Source organism: Mugil cephalus, chromosome 2 (assembly GCF_022458985.1).
Source record: "Mugil cephalus isolate CIBA_MC_2020 chromosome 2, CIBA_Mcephalus_1.1, whole genome shotgun sequence".
In the NCBI taxonomy this organism is placed as follows: Eukaryota; Metazoa; Chordata; class Actinopteri; order Mugiliformes; family Mugilidae; genus Mugil; species Mugil cephalus.
Window position 1 is genome coordinate 31291365 of NC_061771.1, and position 16840 is coordinate 31308204.

Genomic DNA, 16840 nt, shown 5'->3' on the forward strand with positions numbered 1-16840 from the left:
AGGCGTGGGAGAGGTGGATGGTCGTGTGTCTGGCGGCTCTTTCTTTGGAGGATACTGAAGACATCTATCTATTCAGAACCATGATCACAGGTCTTTCGCTGATTGGATTAGACATTGCCTTGATTTATCAAGGACATCTAAAAACGATGACAGCTGTCCAAAGCCCCATAAAGCTGCCCGGCATGATTGGAGCGGTGGGCAGAGCTGTTGGCGCTCAGACTGTGGCTATCGACCACAAATTGGATGACATCATGGAGAAGCTTTCGGCTTTGCAAAGGGAAAGGGGACGATTCAGAGGCCAGAATGGACAAACAGAGTAGTCGTGCAAAAGGATGCGTCTACTCGCACCAAGACCAAACAATCACAATCTTATCTGATTTTGGCGCCCTCACACATCACTGGCCTTGGCCAATGCCGCTGCTGGAACAACAACTCCCAATGAAGATCATTGCAGTGAGACGCTCTTGTATTCCTCACCCCAACTCCCACGGACACCTGCTGATAGTTGACTCTGTTTGGGACCTGATCAAGGTTGCCTCCGGACTGAGGTACCAAGATTGTGATTCTAGGCGAAGCGGCTCTCCAGATCCACACATACGCATGCATACGGACAGATATGCAATTACACCCCCTACCCTCATCCAACGTCTTTCGAGGCTTTTTACTGCCAGTGACAAGCGGGAGGCACCGTAGTTGGCTGTAGAACGAATGGCCGTTTATTTGCACTGGTTAACCCCATCCCCACCACCCCTTCTCAGTCACCCCCCATCCCGATGCAAGTCTTGAGTTTTTATGATGTAAAGTGTACTTATTATGTGCTTGTGTTGCTGAGGTGTTTTTTTTTATGTTCCCACACTGTACTCCCCACAAGAGCATGGTGTGGGGGTTGCATTTTCTCCTCCCCTCTCCTCATGTCACTCTGCATCTTTTTTTCCTGTAATTTCCCAAATTTGCAGGACAAATAAAGGTTCTCTGATTCTGATTCTGATTGAAAATAAATAATATTTAATACCTTTTAGAAACTTTAAGTTACCTTCAAAACTCAGTACTCTTTAATTTCACAACACCTCAAGATTCAATATTCTACCTGTGGACCCAACACATTCATATGAAACAACTTAAATGAGATTAACCCGTTGCAGGCGTGTTAGTTGAAGCTTATGTGCGGTGTGTGCGCTTCACTCAGAGCTGAGCACAAAATAAAAGCACGTGCATGTCTATGTTAGTACTCACGAAATCCAAAGTTTTTTGTAGGGGGGATGAGAGTCTCACGATGATAATGGCAATGGCGGTGGCAGTCATTCCAATCACACGCGGGAAATCCGTCTTTCTCTCCAACGTCCGTCTCCTTAAAGCACATTAGCATTAGCTTTGCTTTAGCTTCAGAAAAATCACAATGCTAGAACTAAGATATGCAGGCACATTAGCACTGAATGCTACCGTTAATTAGCACGTCACTAACGGTGTTACACATTCCGTTTCTCTTCACTATAACAGTAAGCTATAGCACACAAATTAGGCATACACATCAGATTCACCTCTTGCAGGTCACACAGACGTTCATATCAGGACCACGAGTAGTCGACCTCCACGATTAAACTTAGATGCTTCCTACACCACGATGCCTCTTCTCTTAGCTCTCTGGTTCATAGCTTCCGTCTCTCTCCTCTAGCTGCTTACTCCTCCCCACACTAATCTGCGCCACTAGCCCCGCCCCTTAAACGGAGACTTTACTCTGATTGGCTCGTGAGTTTTAACTAACCAAAGGAGAAACAGGAATGAAATGTTTGACCGGTAACAGGTTACGTTACACATATAAACACGGCTGCTTCCTCTCTCTTACTTAATGAACTTAAAGACCTTTGTGTAAATTTATCTTTTAACTGTAAATAGTCCTATTTATTGAACTGTACATGTTATGTTTATGTTTTTAACCAACACAAATTTTAACCAATTATACCTATTATGAACTCTATTTATTTATGAACTTTGTTTTAACACAGCATGTTATATTACTATTAATTGTTTATTATGCTCTGTAACTTTTATGGTTTTTGTACAGGGCTACAATTATATTACACAAACACCTCTGACACTATTAGACAAGATTCCACGGTGTTACACATGATTGTACTACACAAATAAAGAAGTTTATAGGAGAGTTTATAGGAGTCAAATCTGATCCTTCCAGCTTTACTCCTCCTCTAACTGTATCTCTACTTCATAAGTTTTGTTTTCTCCTTCAGGTTTTCATGTGATTATTATTCTAACGAACATAGAACAACAGGACTTGTGTTTGGTCCATCTTTTTTTTTGCAGTGAGACTTTATTTCAATCTGCAGGAACTCATCTTCATGTTACAGTCTTTTACAGCTCTGGGTCAATCCCACATTCAGTCTAAAGTTACATCACTCATTTCATTTCTCCTATAAACTTCTAGATTTGTGTAATACAATCATGTGTAACACTGTGGAATCTTGTGTAATAGTGTCTGAGCGGTTTGTGTAATATAACAATAGGAGCAACTTTATCATGCCTTATATTTGCGTGATGCAGTTTTTTGAATTGGCAGTTGTACCACATTTCACTTAAATTAGTAGCAATAAAAGTAAAAAGGGAAATGTGAAAATGTGTCCACTGAACGTCATCCCCTGTCCTTTATTATCTCACCTCCTTAAAGGGACAGTTGAATATTTTGGCAATTTTGTTGCATGAATCATCATTAGTCACATAAGCAGGTACATTCCCTGTAAATATCAGAGCCTTTTGTTTTGAGAGCCTGGAGGCAGAGATGCACATTACTGTGTGAACACACCCTAGTGTCCATAAGAGCCATTTGGCTTTGTAGAATTGTGCATATGATTAGTTTAGAGCGACCTCTACTGTCCAACTCCATTGTATTCACTGAGCAGCTTGGATCTGTGCTTCAGGACTCTCAAAACAACAAGGCATTGGTAACATACCTCCTCGTTATTATTGCAATAGACAACTTTGCCAAAATGTTGAACTATCACTTTTAAGTAATCCATAGATTTTGTTACATAATTATGTCATCATTTCATTGAATGTCCTGTTCTATATTCCTTAATTTTCTGAATATAAAGTTGGATGAGGAGCATAGTTATGCAAGTACCTCCAGATGTCTTGATGTCGACAGCTCCCGTTACAGGTGTGTTTTGTGTAACTATATATAGATTGGTAGACAAAATATCGGAAACATTTTTGAGGGGTAAACACATTTGTCTCCTGACAAAGGTTAAATATGGAGTTTAAGCTGGAAGAGTTCGTAAACAATTTGATTGGTTTGATTCGACTGGATACGCGTTTACGTGTCAGTAATTACATTGTGTGCACATAATGTCTCTGTTTTGCAGGAAGTACACCAACCTCTTTGCACCTATCATCACTGACGATGATGAAGATGAATTTGTCGTTCTTGAGGGGAAAAAAGGACATGCCCTCAGAAACATCTGAGTGAGTCATATAGACACAACACAAGTAGGAAATAAACGACAATTACACAAATGTGAGGACTCACTAAAACGAAATCCAGTCTGACATTCTCTGCCTGTAACTACAGTTGTTGTTACTGTTGTTGAGATGTGTGTTAGAAGAGAGTCCTTTGGAATTAAGTTAATAAGAATAAAGAAAGTGCTCATTCTTTTACAGATTGACTTATAAGTGTCTCTCGTGTCAATTACATGTCAGGATATAGTATATGAACATGGAATGAAAGACTTTGGTTTAGTAAAGTAGCTACTGTGTTTTGAATCAATTTTTAATGTCTTTAATTTTTAAATGGCTTCTTTCTAGACCCACAACTGTGCAGGCCTCTGAAATAATTGCAGAGTTGCCACTTGCAATAGGCCACAAGAAAGTCAGCAGATTCAACATGTAGAGATCTGACGTATGGGATGGAGCTGTAAGAGTCTTTTGACGCAGCTCATCCTCTAAAAAAAAAGGACATCTTTGTGAAGTTCACAGAAGATGCATCAGGGTCCTTTGAAGAAGGGTTGGACACAGGTGGGCCGAGGCCAGAATTCCTCACACTTCTAATGAATCACCTGAGAAATCGTCCCATCTTCGATAGACCTCCAAAAAATTCTAAATTCAGCATTTAAGTTTAGGAGAGAAAATTGTCCACATGCTGCTCTCTGACCAACTGACCAGTAATGTTGCCTGGGAATCAGAACTCCAGAGAATTTATCTAATGATGATGCAGCATTTCTTAACACAAATATAATATAAAATGGATATGCCATCATGAAGAGGAAACAGGTGAATGGGGAGTTGGACCTATAAGTGAACTATGTTGCCCCGTCAGCTGTAATAGAGACCATCTTTCAACTCCAGCATCTTTAAAAGTAAAAGTCTAATCAACTGCAATGATCCACATATTAATCAGACCTCTGACAGAACTTTGACATGTAGTCTTTATTAATGTTGGATTATAACTCTAGGCCTGACAATAATAAACCAAATGAATGAATAGAAAGATTGTTGAAGTTAAACACAGAAGTCAGAATGACGTGAGACCCTTAGAATTGTCTTCTGTCAGTAATTTTTAAGTAGTGATATATATATATATCTTTCTCTTTCCTATGTATTTTTTTCTTTTTTCAGTTTTCCATCTGTATTGACAAAATTCCAAATAAACCTTCTTCTTCTACTTTTTTTTTCTGAAATATTTTGTCTACTGATATGAGCTTTTGTCTTTATATGTAATCTGTGTAAATAAATACGACTAAAACTAAAAGTCAAATGAAACGACTATATTTATAATATTTGGATGCAGGATGATTGAAGTTATCTAACATGTGTACAAAGACCATGGGAATGCTGTAAAACGCATTAATTTCTCACAGTGTTGACGACAGATCCAACACAGGATTAATCTGATCCTGGTTCTGATCCTGGTCTGGAGCAGGCTAGCTGCAGAGGATAAATCACCATAGTTACTTGTCCAGGATAAAGTTATCCTAATTTTGTGAAACCGACTTGGAGCTAAATTTATCCAGGATAACCAACATATCCAGGCATAATCCCTTATCCTGGTTTGGGTCAGGGTAACTTTCAGGATTGATCTGAATCCGATAAAAGGCTCCACCCACCAGCCAATGCTTTTCGGGAAAGAATCATGTGCCCTTTCATTGAAGACCCGACTGAGATTGGAGCCCAAATCGTGAGAAGAGCATTACGGCGTGAACACATCTTTCTGAACCCTCTTGGCAACTTTTATTTTGAAAAGCGACTAGCGACAAATCTAGCTACTGCTTCCAGTGCAAAATATTGCAGTTCGAGTGGCCACTTGAGGCTGGTTGCAAAAGGGAGCAAAGCCCATAGACCCCCATATTAAAAAGCCCAACTTTTGGCATTAGTTGGCATTAGGCATAGCGATTTCTCGCGGCTTTTAGGACAGCCAATAGCGACTTCCCTTCCTGAGGAGCTGGCAACAGTGCAGAATCAGGATAATTTAACTGAGTCTACAACTTGATGTATTGATATGATGTAATTGTGGCATCAGCTTCCAGCTTTATTGTAGCCCATGTAACATTATAGAATTAAGAAATCCAACTCCCAGATGAAATGATGTTTTTGTGCTTGGTTTTTTATCTGCTCCAACGTTCTTTGTACTCCAGAGGGGTTACATCTGGGGGAATGTCACAAATTGTCATACACGCGATTCATCTATGCATCACAGTGATTGGGATTCATGGCTTCGTTAAAAGTAAACTAATTGAACTAATTTAATCTGCAATCCTTTACCGTGCCTTATGGTGTCTTTTTGACGCAGCCACGGTGTTTGACTTTTCGAAATTTTGAGTGACATTTACTTTTTCTTCTATATATTTGAGTAGAATCAGTCTTTGCTCCTTTTTGCTGGCGGATCAGCCTCATGACTGTGATTGGTCTGCTGCCTTGGAACCCGCCCTTATACGTGCACGTTCACCAATTTACAACAACACAAGCCTGGATTGAGTTAGCGAGTTGATAACCAGCGTCGTGATACCGCTTATCCAGATCGTCACTGTTCTGGATAGATTCAGCTAAGTTGGAGTAAAGCTGGATAAGCTGAGATCGCTTTGTGATTCAGGCCTCAGCTCATTTGTTTTCTTGGAGTCCTGTTGTCTTACTCTGTGCTGTCATTGGATGGAGGCTAAATTCATCCTGCACAAAAGTTACAGTCCATAAACAAGATAAAAGCAAGATGAGAAAATAAGTCAGAAGACAGAGAGAAACACTGATACCAAACATTAAACCAACATGTTTTATTTTGTATTAAGGAACATAAGTAATATTTAGTAAAGTGAATATGAGTTTACAATAGACTCAATATGTCCAGAAATAATTTAAGACTTTATTGTTGTTGTTAATCTGAATGTGAAGTCTGGTGTAGTTCTTCTCTGTGTCCAGTAGAGGTCAGAAAAGGCAACAACTTGGAAGAGTTTGAAGTGAAAGAAAGAAACACATTGAAGTCTTTCTATGAGCTGCAATAAAGTCACACCAGAAAATAAAGTAAGTCAATATCTCATTCAATTTAAATTGATCAAGTCTGAACTTGAAGGAGGAAACAAACTGTGACAAACAGAGCTACAGTCAGAGGAGGAGCTAAACTGGAACGACCAGATTCAACGTCACTTTACTGAAATGAAACTCAAAGTTTGAGCGACGGCAGAGCTGCAGTCCAGACAAATCTGTGTTTATGTCTGAAGAAAATTCAACTGAGTTCATCTGTTCTTTCTCAACATCTGACTCCAATACTGGTGAGTACAGCTGATAATATTTACTCTGTTTCAACAACCAGCATCAAAACTTAGAGCTTCAGTCCAACAGGAAGTTCCACTCTTTACACTTCACACTGACTCAGCATGTTTCTTCAGAAGTTCAATAACTCATCAATATTCAATAAATCTCTACTTAAACTGTGTTTTTCTCTCCTTCTCTCTTGTTTTCAGTGTGTAGACATGTCTGCTGCCAGATGTCTGAGATCTGAAGATCAGTTTCTGTGCTCCATCTGTCTGGATGTGTTCATTGATCCAGTCACTACACCATGTGGACACAACTTCTGCAAACACTGCATCACTCAACACTGGGATGCTACTGATCTATGTAAGTGTCCCCTGTGTAAAGAGATTTTCTACACTCGACCTCAACTGAAGGTCAACACTTTGTTCTCTGAGATGGTTGTTGAGTTCAGACATGAAGCTCAACAGAAAGCCAGCAGCTCAGAGCAACAAGCTGCCAAACCAGGAGAAGTTCCCTGTGACGTCTGCACTGGAACCAAACTGAAGGCCCTGAAGTCCTGCCTGGTGTGTCTGCTCTCCTACTGTGACTCTCACCTGGAACCTCATCTGACAATGTCAGGCCTGAAAAGACATCAGCTGATCCACCCTGTGGACAACCTGGAAGACAGGATGTGTAGGAAGCACGATAAACCTCTGGAGCTGTTCTGTAAGACCGACCAGACATGTGTCTGCATGCTCTGCTCTGTTTTAGACCACAAGACACATGAGTTTGTTCCTCTGAAAGAAGAATATGAAGGAAAGAAGGCAGAGCTGGGGAAGACAAAGGATGAAATTCAGCAGATGATCCAGAAGAGACGACTGAAGATTGAGGAGATGAAAGAGTCAGTGAAGATGAGTAAAGATGCTGCAGACAGAGAGAAAGCAGAAGGTGTTCAGGTCTTCACTGCTCTGAAGGAGTCTGTTGAGAGAGGCCTGGACCAGCTCATAAAGGAGATTGAAGACAAACAGAAAACAACAGAGAAACAGGCTGAAGGTTTCATCAAAGATCTGGAACAGGAAGTCTCTGAGCTGATGAAGAGGAGCTCTGAGGTAAAGCAGCTCTCACACTCTGAAGACCACCTCCACCTCCTCCAAAGCTTCTCCTGCCTGAAAGCTCCTCCACCCACCAAGGACTGGACAGAGGTCAGCGTCCGTCCACCATCATATGAGGGGACTGTGGTGAAAGCTGTGACTCAGCTGGAGGAGACACTCAGTAAAGACATGAAGAAACTGCTTGAGGCTGAGCTGAAGAGGGTCCAGCAGTATGCAGTGGATGTGACTCTGGATACTGATACAGCACATCCTCACCTCATCCTGTCTGATGATGGAAAACAAGTTCATGACAGTGATGTGAGGAAGAATCTTCCAGACAACCCAGAGAGATTTTCCAGATGTGTTTATGTTTTAGGAAAGAAGAGTTTCTCTTCAGGTAGATTTTACTTTCAGGTTCAGGTCAAAGGAAAGACTGACTGGGATCTAGGAGTGGCCAGAGGGTCAATCAAAGGGGAGCATCAGTCAGAGTCCCCAGGATGGTGTCTGGTCTATATGGTTGAGAAATGGAAATGAATATGCTGCTTTTGCTGATCCTACAGTAACTCTTTCTCTTGGTTCTCGTCCTGAGAAGGTGGGGGTGTTTGTGGATTATGAGGAGGGTCTGGTCTCCTTTCATGATGTAGATACTGCAGCTCTTATCTACTCCTTTACTGGCTGCTCCTTCAATGACAAACTTCACCCATTCTTCAGTCCCTGTTTGATTGATGGTGGTAAAAACTCTGCACCTCTGATCATCTGTCCTGTCAATCAAACTGTCTGATCCATTTAATGATGAAGCTTTGAGATCAATGAATGAACTTATTGATCTTCACTCTTTATTCACACTCTGTACATATATGCTTTAATACTACAATACTGGTACAGCTGAGAACACAAAGATATCAATGGATTAGAGAGATACGGTATAAATTGATTATTCTGGAATAAAATGATTTCATTGCAAATTATGATAAAAATGTTCATATCAACTTGTTTTCTTTTATTAACGTTCTCATTCCTTCATTCTTCAGTTTATCAGTTTAGATTTAATGGTTGTTGGACTTTTACCTTTTACTTGTTTTAATGTTTTTACGCTGTTGATTCGTGAAACTCTTGTGTGGAATTTGTAATAATTGTAAAATGAGCATTAATTAAAGTCCTAGAGCTGTGTACTAGATTGTGTCTGTTTCATCAGGAGAGTTTGTTGAAGACAAGAATCTCAAACTATATAGTGACTCCAAACAAAAGCCGAAGTCACTAAGAGGCTAAGTAAGGGAGCATTGCAAGGCTGACTCGCTACACAAACAACAAGCCATTTCCGTGTTTTCAACTGTGTTTCATATTTATTTCAACGCCGAACCAGCAGACAAGGCAAGGCACGGCAAGATGGTCAGGATACTCAGTTTGCAATTGATTTAGTGGTCAACAAAAAATACACTCTCCCTACTCACCCCCTCTCCATGCCGCCACCGCAGTGAACAGGTGAATATAACACCATTCATTCAATCACTCAATCATTGGTCCTTGACCACACCCCACAAACATAAACATCGACATACTAGCATATAGCTCCTACAACCCAGCCCCTAATAGACAGACCTTGGTTATGGGCCTGTCCAAGGAGCTGGTCTTGGTCTCAACAACCATTGCACGGATCCTCTTTTGTCTGAGAAGCTTTGGATGACTCTTCCTATGACCCACGAGTTTGTTTCAACATGCTGTCTCATCTACAATAAGCATGAGGTCCCCTACCACAAAGTTGCGCTTGATCCCAGTCCACTTCTGACATTCCTGCAACCGTGGTAAATATTCCTTGGTCCATCGCTTCCAAGATAGAGTGGACATGTACTGGACTTGCTTCCCGTGTCAATGAGCGTAGATGTCATTCCTCTGATATTACCCTGGTGGTAGAGAAGTGGAGGTTTTCAACAGCAAGGGATGATTGGGTGTTAAAGCCTCCAGATCATTAGAGTCGGTTGAGGCCTTGGTGATTGGGCGACCATTAATGATGGCTTCTACCTCACAGAGGACAGTGTGCATTCCCTCCTCGTCAAGACTTTCCGCACAGATCCAATCACACTTTCCCAGGCTCCACCATGGTGCGATCCAGCTGGAGGGTTGAAAACCCACTTTATCTCCTTCTGAAGAAGAACCTCATTTATCTGAGCTTGGTTCTCTTTTCACCATGCTCCTCCGGCTCCTGACCTCAAAAGGTCCAAAGTCGTCCACACCTACTCTGGTGAATGGAGCTTCTTCTGTACAGACTCTGTCAACAGGAAGGTCTGCCATCAGCTGGGACCCTGGAGCAGCTTGTAGCCTACGGCAGACAACACACTTTGCCAAAACCCTCCTTATGGCTGTGCCAAGTCCTGGAAACCTATCACCTTTGACGCAATTTGAAAAACATGTAGTTTCGTCCTCTGTGACCAACTTGATGTATGTGCCTTAGGAGAATGTCTGCAATATGGAGCTCTTTATTCAGGATAGCAGGATGCTTCGCATCTTCAGGTAGAGCCGCACTACCTAATCTTTCAGCAACCCTCAGGATACCATCTTCCAGCACCGGAGAGAGAGCTTGAAGATGTGACTATTCTTCTTGACATTTCTGCCACTCTGTAGACTGGAGAGCTCATCAGGAAACCTCTTCCTCTGGCAAAATCTGACAATTTTCGTTTTCAGTATCCAGCAACTCATCTACTGTGGGCAAACTCTCAAGCCAGGTCCTTGACCCCTCCATTTTCCTGCTCAGAGGAAGATCTTTGGTGCTCCCTTGAGTCAGACTGGATGGAGGCTGCATCAGACCATTTCCTCCTCTGGCTGAGACACCGCAGCAAGTTCTTTAGCCCAATGACCCAAGCCACAGCCCTTCTCAAATGGGTCCAAGAGGAAAAATAATGGATCAGCCGAGTGGTTGCATCCACATCCTCTGAGGTCTGCACAATGTTCACTGCCGCGCTGACCTTGACTTCTGGGTCGTTTGGCAAAAGTTCACCCAAACAATCTGGACTCCCAGGCCAGTCCTGCTCAGGATGCAGAAGGTACGCAGGTCCTGACAACCAAGTCTCACTCCTCAGAAACGTGTAAACCTACAGGCCTCTGGAGGCCACATCTGCAGGATTGCTTATGGTGTTTACATACCTCCACTGAGATGGCTGCGATACTTTTATTTCTGAGACCCTGTTGGCAACAAAGGTGGGAATGTTGAACTCTCATTCTTAATGTATTTTAGGACAGAGGTACTGTCTGTCCAAAATGTTGACTCTGCTAACGACATGTGAAACTCATTTTTCCAGAAGGTGTCCAAGCGACTTGACATGGTAATGGCTGTGAGCTCCATACGAGGTATCGAGACTGATTAAAGAGACACACTGGACTTTCCCGCGAAGAAACTGTTGTACACCTGTCCTCTCCTCCCAGCGATCCATTAACAGTCCAACCCAGACTAGTTTTAACGGCATAAGGTCCATCGTCTACACTACGAATGACTTGTAGCGGTTCCAGTGCCTTTGGTACATTTGTTCCAATCCACAGCTCAACTTCGGAGTCAATCTCAGGTAAGTGAACATCTCCCAAGTGAAGCCACCTCTGAAGATCCCTTTGACATGGAATATGTTCCCTACGCACTAGCATACGCTCCTGAGTGTAGGTATTGGGCAAATACCCAGTAAGTCTCCTCGTCTAGGCCAGCCACCTCCAGTCCTGTGATCCCATAGCTATTAACAACGTTCTCTTGACCCAATGTCCACAAAAGAATTTGTGTTCTTTTCCCTGAGAGGTCGAGCTTGTTCATGAGCTTAACTGTGCAGAAAACAGCCGTGCTACCCTGATCCAAGAAGGCATAAGTGACCACTGCATGGTTACCTTTTTTTGGATTTAATCTGTACTGGAACTATAGGCAATTTGCAATCATGACCACCAGCCCCAGTAAGCCCACTGGATACCAGAGCACAGCCTACTTCAGTGCCTGGTTCTCCCTCTGTTGCGGAACCTTTCCCTTTGAGTGGATGTGAAGCATTGTGGGGTGTTTTAAACTACACACTTTGTATGGGAGACACTTTCGACAGTCCTTGCTGATGTGTCCTGTACACAATCAGCCAATGCACAGTCCCTTTTCCCTTAGCAAGGTGATCTTCTCAGTGTGAGCCCTTTTCACCAGTTGAGGGCAAAACTCCAGAGTGTGTCCACCTTCACAAAACACACAGGCTTTCTTGACTGTTGAGATTGTGTCTGGCCTCTTTCCCTTTGTTACAGTGTTATTGTTCTCTACAGGATTCACAGTTGTGGCAAAAGTACTTCCTTTTGGCCTAGATCTGGGTTTCAAGCTCGTTCGATTCTTACCTCTGATCAACACTGGTGATACCAGTGTTGATCAGAGCATTCAGGGCATCTTGAATGTCCCCAAATACTGGGTCTGTTAGAATCCTTGCTTGTCTTTCGATGAAATGAACAATATCATTGAATGTAGCCCTTTGGTTACTTCTCTCTTGTATTTCACAAGCAGTTGTCCTCCACCGATCCCTTAGCTTGTAAGGCAGCTTTTTTTTTTTATCATTTTCAGCAAATTAGCAGGCATATCCATTTCAAACATGTATTGGACTTCATTCATTGCATTTGAACAGCCTCTGAGAAATAAGCTATAGTCTTGGAGCGTTTTAACATCCTCTGATTTGATTGGGGCCCATGACAATGCCTTGTCCACATAAGCAGCTGCAAGCCTTTGTTGGTTTCCAAAATGTTCCTGTAGTAGGATTCTAGCCTGAGCATAGCCCCTGGCTGGGTCCATATGTTGGCAGCTTCTTACATGGTCCCTTGGGCGACCCCTGGTGAATTGCTCAAGGAAGTACAGGCAATCACTGTAACTGTCCGACTTGCTTTCAACACCATTTTCAAAGGCTCTCATAAATGTATGGAACTGCACTGGATCACCATCGAAGACATGAATATCTCTTTTTGGCAAGGATGAACGTTGCTGCTGTTGTATCAGTAGTGTTGTTATTTCATTCTGTCTTTTCATGATGTTGAGAATATTACTTTGCTGCCCATTGTCTACAGAACCTTCAGTGTTGTAAATTGGTTCCATGTTGCATCTGATCATTAGGAGCAGTGGACTGAGGATTGAGCTCAAGTAGGTGGCGCTTTAAGGCAAGAGGCTGAAGGTGAGCAGCATGGGAATTGGGCCTTGTTGCCTGGTCACTGACCGTGATTTTCAGTTGTTGTTTAGGCGTTTCCAGCCTCTGAGGAATGAAAGGAGCGGCGTCAATATTGAACTTTGCTTGTCCTTGTTCATTTTTGAGGTAAGAATTCATTGTATTAGATCAATCTGTTAGAGTGTTTTTAGAACCAGATGTGCTAGCAGCCCTTAGCACACTCACTATAGCCAAGTGCGCAGCAATTTCCTCATCCAACTTGAGTCTTTCCCCATGTTTCCTTATTTGCTGCTCTTCCTCCTCCAGTGCATGTTTATCCTGTAGAAGTTTTTGCCATGCCATCAATGCAGCCAAATCAGCTTCAGCCTTAATGGGAGCAGAGGAGGTGCCTGACACAGAGGACCTTTTTCCACTTCCAGAGCTTTTTCCACTTGCAGCATTTTGTGCAGATCGTCTGCTTTGCACATTTGATATGCTATCACTTGGTTTCACATCATCCTGTAAGCCTTCATGAAGTGTGTTGGGGCCTGTGTCCTGTGCTGCTGCTTGTGAGGCATCGTCCATTTGAACGTTACAAACACCCTTTGTTGTTGCAACCAAATCATTTTCAACAGGATTGGAAACATGTTCATTTTCATCCATGATACACCCAGTGTATCAGAGAAACTGAGGAGAATTTGTGGAAAACACCACATCCCAGTTTATTTCAAACCTGGCAGCACACTAAGACAGGAACTGGTCCACCCCAAAGACAAAACACCCAGACAAAAACAGAGTAATGTAGTGTATGCTGTTCAGTGTAGTGAGGAATGTACAGACTTGTACATTGGGGAAACAAATCAACCCATCCAGAAACACATGGCCCAACACAGGAGAGCCAGCTCATCAGGGAACGACTCAGCAGTCCACCTCCACCTGAAGGACACTCCTTTGAAGATACCAACGTCAAAGTCCTGGCCAGAGAGGACAGATGGTTTGAGAGAGGAGTAAAGTAAAAAAGGAGTAAAAAAGTCAAAGTGGAAAAAACTTCTCTAAACAGAGGAGGTGGACTGAGATTTAATTTACTATCTATTTACAATTCGATTTGACTTCTGTCCTCAAGAAGTTTCAACACCATTCACACCTTGAGCCTCCAGGCTCCCATTGACAATAGCCTCGTTAGAGCTCTATTCATAGTGTAAGTAGCCTTGGCACACCATTAGTGACCATTTCCATTATGGAAATTAGTGACCCCAGTTTCTGGTCAAGCAAGTTTTGGGTGGGTGGTACCCACAGAGTTTTTTCCTATTTAAACCTCAATTTCCCACTAGTTTACCAGAACTGAAGAAGCCACTCTGATGAGTGGCGGAACGTCTTCAAGAAATTCCAGCTGACCTTATTCAATGCTTTTTTGGATGTATCAAGGAGCTGACTGAGAATTTGCAACTGGGATTTCAACTCTTGTGCATTTTCATTTCGTTTCATAGGCTCTTTATTGCGGGTATTAAGCCTTTTATTTTATTCACATGTGCTTTACGTTCCTTTTGCAATGTTTCAACTTTATTTGCCAAGGCCTTTGCAGTAAGTTTGACATTTTGTTTAACATCCAGTGCTTCAGACCCATTGTTTTCTCACTCGTTCCCTTATTTCATTCGTATTGCCTTTTGAAATTCAGCGACAAGCCATTTCCGTGTTTCTGGCTGTTTTATTTCAATGTTGAGCAAACAAAGGTATTTATTCACAGGACATAACATAAAGTTAAATGTATTTTTAGAATAAAATAAATTTGAAATGAAATTTCACAGAATTACCCAAATAGAAATAAAGGGACGATCAAAATAAAATATAGTTTTCTTTCTTTGGTTTCAGTTAGATACTCTTAAAGTAAAATACTTTAAGTATCTTTTTAATATTTTTGTTTCAAGCAAAACCACTTTACTTTTCAAAAGGTAACCTTTTGTTTTTATACTTGCTCTGGCTCTCAACAAAGGTGGTCGCATTTCTCCTCCTTGCCTCTCCCTTATCTCGCCTGCTTTGCTTCTCTCATCTCGTCTGTCTACTGTCTATACTTTTGAGAGACTCTGCACTGCTCTCCGAATTACAAAAAATCATGGAATTGATTAGCTGGTCTCTCAACGCCATTGACACATTTTTTTCAACGAGAAGCCTGGGTTCGGGGGAACCGGACTGCCCTGCCAGAGCGTTCGCAGCTGGCTACACGATGGAGGCGTGGGAGAGGTGGAGGGTCGTGTGTCTGCCGGCTCTTTCTGTGGAGGACATTGAAGACATCTATCTATACGGAACCATGATCACAGGTGTTTTGCTGATTGGATTAGACATTGCCTTGATTTATCAAGGAATTCAAAAAATGGTGACAGCTGTCCAAAGCCCCATAAAGCTGCCCGGCATGATTGGAGCGGTGGGCAGAGCTGTTGGCGCTCAGACTGTGGCTATCGACCACAAATTGGATGACATCATGGAGAAGCTTTCGGCTTTGCAAAGGGAAATGGGACGATTCAGAGGCCAGAATGGACAAACAGAGTAGTCGTGCAAAAGGATGCGTCTACTTGCACCAAGACCAAACAATCCTAATCTTATCTGATTTTGGCGCCCTCACACACCACTGGCCTTGGCTAATGCCGCTGCTGGAACAACAACTCCCCATGAAGATCATTGCAGTGAGACGCTCTTGTATTCCTCACCCCAACTCCCACGGACACCTGCTGATAGTTGACTCTGTTTGGGACCTGATCAAGGTTGCCTCCGGACTGAGGTACCAAGATTGTGATTCTAGGCGAAGTGGCTCTCCAGGTCCACACATACGCACACATATGGACAGATATGCAATCACACCCCCTACCCCCATCCAACGTCTTCGAGGCTTTTTACCGCCAGTGACGAGTGGGAGGCACTGTAGTTGGCTGTAGAACAAATGGCCTTTCGTTTGCACTGGTTAACCCCCTCCCCACCACCCCTTCCCAGTCACCCCCCGTCCCGATGCAAGTCTTGAGTTTTTATGATGTAAAGTGTACTTATTATGTGCTTGTGTTGCTGAGGTGTTTTTTTATGTTCCCACACTGTACTCTCCCACAGGAGCATTGTGTGGGGGTTGCTTTTTCTCCTACCTTCTCCTCATGTCACTCTGCATCTTTTTTTTCCTGTAATTTCCCAAATTTGTGGGACAAATAAAGGTTCTCTGATTCTGATTCTGATTGAAAATAAATCATATTTAATACATTTTAGAAACTTTAAGTTACCTTCAAAACTCAGTACTCTTTAATTTCACAACACCTCAAGATTCAATATTCTACCTGTGGACCCAACACATTCATATGAAACACCTTAAATGAGATTAACCCGTTGCAGGCCTGTTAGTTGAAGCTTATGTGCGGTGTGTGCGCTTCACTCAGAGCTGAGCACAAAATAAAAGCACGTGCATGTGTATGTTAGTACTCACAAAATCCAAAGTTTTTTTGTAGGGGGGATTAGAGTCTCACGATGATAATGGCAATGGCGGTGGCAGTCAATCCAATCACACGCGGGAAATCCGTCTTTCTCTCCAACGTCCGTCTCCTTAAAGCACATTAGCATTAGCTTTGCTTTAGCTTCAGAAAAATCACAATGCTAGAACTAAGATATGCAGGCACATTAGCACTGAATGCTACCGCTAATTAGCACGTCACTAACGGTGTTACACATTCAGTTTATCTTCGCTATAACAGTTAGCTATAGCACACAAATTAGACATACACATCAGATTCACCTCTTGCAGGTCACACAGACGTTCATATCAGGACCACGAGTAGTCGACCTCCACGATTAAACTTTGATGCTTCCTACACCACGATGCCTCTTCTCTTAGCCTCTCTGGTTCATAGCTTCCGTCTCTCTCCTCTA

General features: G+C 42.4%; 1 long non-coding RNA gene and 1 pseudogene across 1 annotated transcript; one reads left to right on the forward strand and one right to left on the reverse strand.

Moving 5' to 3' along the window:
- Window positions 1-1230: 1230 nt before the first annotated feature.
- Window positions 1231-16829, reverse strand: LOC125004561. The gene is made up of 3 exons (XR_007112356.1): window positions 16707-16829; window positions 16401-16516; window positions 1231-1348 (listed from the first exon to the last, which is right to left on the reverse strand). It is a non-coding gene; the product is annotated as an uncharacterized LOC125004561 (long non-coding RNA).
- LOC125004559 lies at window positions 6661-8989 on the forward strand (annotated as a pseudogene).
- Window positions 16830-16840: the final 11 nt, after the last annotated feature.